The sequence below is a fragment of the Pteropus medius genome, unplaced genomic scaffold (genome assembly GCF_902729225.1).
Source record: "Pteropus medius unplaced genomic scaffold, Ma_sr-lr_union100, whole genome shotgun sequence".
Taxonomy (NCBI): Eukaryota; Metazoa; Chordata; class Mammalia; order Chiroptera; family Pteropodidae; genus Pteropus; species Pteropus medius.
Genome location: NW_024348304.1, coordinates 3714419 through 3717260, shown reverse-complemented (window position 1 = coordinate 3717260; position 2842 = coordinate 3714419). Strand labels below are relative to the sequence as shown.

Here is a 2842-nt window from a genome sequence, read left to right as displayed (position 1 = left end):
AACGGAATCCACATACTTGTGCAATTAACATTCAACAAATCCATTCTCGTGTTCATTATGCCCCATTTCTCTGCTCTATTTCTCACATAAACTGAGTTAATCGGCATTTTATATCTCTTCTCCTTTTGCCATAATTTTGTGTCCACCTAACTATAAATTCTCCGTTGACATCAATGAGGTGAAATATTATAGCTATAAGAGAGTATTAAAAATTAATGTCTGATGTACTAAAGGCTAATATCCGGGCTTTATCTGCAAAATCATTTCTAAATGAAATACTGTTTCGTGAATTAATCCTAATATTAAGGTTGAAATTTTAACAAAGAACATTCTATGATATCAAAACACAGACCTCTAGAGCTGGACAGTCTTAAATGTAATCTAATCTAATTTCCTAAATTTATAGAAAAACTGAGAGCCACAGATATTAAGTGGTTTTGAAGACAACCACTTTGGAGTCATGAACTCCAACCATTTACTGAACGTGTAACTGGCAAAGGAGTGATCTTTCCATCTGCAACTACTTAGAAAATAGCAAAACTGTCTACGGCCATGCCACCCTGAAAAAGTCCAATCCTGTCTGATCTCGGAAGCTAAGCAGGGTCGGGCCTGGTTAGTACTTGGATGAGAGACCACTTAGAAAGACCAGGTGATGTAGGCGTAAAAAATGAAAAAAAAAGAGATTGTAAGCTGACAAGGTCCTTGCAATCAGTGAGGTCAACCAAGGGTTGCCTCACCAGAAGGGAAGGAAGGAGGGGAAGGAAGGAAAGGAGGAGGAGGAGGGAGGGAGGAGGGAGGGAAAAGGGAAGGAAGGAAGGAAGGAAGGGAAGAAGGAAGGAAGGAAGGAAGGGAAGGAAGATAGCAATACCTGCCTGTGCAGTTGTCGTAAGAGCCAAACAACACATATAACGCATTTTCCCACAATGCCTGGCATCATTATTTTCTATTGAGATGAAGCTTAATAGAGTGGAAGGCTCGATGGAGGATTCACTGCCCATTGATTCTGGAGCCGGAGTGTTCCAGGTTTGAATCTTGGTGCCACCGGCTTCGTTCCTTATTCTTCAGTTTCCTTATTTGTAAAATGAGAAAACAATAGTACTTTATAGATTCATTGTGAAGGATAAATAAGTTAATATGTGAAAAATAGGTAGAACAATACACATTATCTGAACGCTAGTTTTATATGTGTGTTTATATCCAGTTATATACATATATACAATTACAATTAACCAAAGCCGTGATTCTCTAAAACGTGACCTCCTTTAAAAACGCCTAGTTCTGTGAATGAGTGAAGCATTATTGTTTTTGCCTATTTAAAGCTAGGAAAAAATATTGCTACTGTGTGTTTTCGCATCCACAGAGAACTGAATGCCGAGGGTCCTGTGGACGATGCTGGCATGAGTTCCACGCAGTCTGCAGACATAGCTTGGGGGAGAGGGAGACAAAGATCTATTTTTTTTCTTTATCTCTAAACCCACTTTTCCTTTTAAGATAAAAAAAAAAATAGACAATGGCAACTCAAACACAATAGCGAAGTCTTTCTCTGTCTTCTTTTATAACCATCTGGAAATTAGCAGCTGGTTAAAAGAGGAAAATGAGGAAAAGCTTCCTGTCGAAATTGCGGTCAAGAAGCGACTCAGGCGTGGGCAGACCAGGGTGCAAGACAATTAGAGGGTGTCTCTGAGGCTCCAATCAATGGCCCTCACCTGGGGTGACTTATCCCGGGGCCATTTGGCAAAGTCTAGAGAGATTTCCGGTGGCCACAGCTGGCAGACACTACTGCCATCGGTGGGCGGAGGCCAGGGATGCTGTTGCACGGTGCGTGGGGTGTGGAAGCGCCCCCACAACAAAGGGTTCTCTGATCCCAAACGTCAGCCCTGCTCGGAGTGAGAACCCTGCTGCGGACGGCCGGCGTGAATTTCTCGGCCTCCTTCATTTCAGGGAATGTCTGGTGAAGTATGACCTTACTGCACACATAATAAGAAGGCTTGATTCACTTGAGCCGACATGTCTACTACCAGCCACTGCTGATGAGGAGACACTTCCTGGGATATAAAAATAGTCTGTTGGCAAGAGTGACATGACTTTGGTACTGTTATTTTTATCAGACCCTAGTTGCCAGGAAATGTTCTTTCTGTAGGTTATTACCACATAATTATGCACATTCTGCATGTGAAAATTATGCATTTACTTTTAAAATACTGTAAATGTTTGCTCTCAATATATATGTGTGTGTGCGTGTTTATATAATCTTGTCTTTATAACATAATTATGCTCTGTACCACTTCTAATGTGAGTTAATATGATTATTAAAATCATACATTTATGGCCAATGAAAATTCACACGCTCTCCCATCCTTTCCTCCTTTCGACAAGTCCTGCTTCTTCACATTTACCATTTAGGTGTTTTCTCTGCTTCGTTTTTGTAAATCCACCGCCTAGCCTCTCCCTTGAATGCATTCTATTACCTGCACAGGATCGGCTTCCTGCCAGAATACATAGCAGGAGGCAAGCGGGCAGATTTCCCTCCATCACCGCACATCACAGCTTCCAGGTGAAAATAATATAGGCTACAGGACATGTGCCTCAGCCCTTAGGAAGACTGGTGGGGTTAAGAACAGGGCTTCGCTTGCCGTTAGCTTAGGAGCAGTAGCTTGTTGCCGGTGGCTTCGCAATCGCAGGCAGGGGAGGGGAGCTGGGTGGTGAATGACTGACCCCTTCCTTGGTCTCTCAGAATTCTCAAGGAAATTCTGGTTTCTACTCTCCTTCCCAAGTATGGCCTTTTGTGTGCAGATTCCAAGTTTAGAATCTCTATCCAAGAAAGAGTGAGTCCCATCTCTAA

At 42.3% G+C, this 2842-nt stretch overlaps 1 pseudogene; it reads left to right on the top strand.

Annotated features, from left to right (window-relative positions):
* Positions 1 to 542: 542 nt before the first annotated feature.
* On the top strand, positions 543 to 661 carry LOC120616328 (uncharacterized; annotated as a pseudogene).
* The last annotated feature ends 2181 nt before the right edge of the window (positions 662 to 2842 follow it).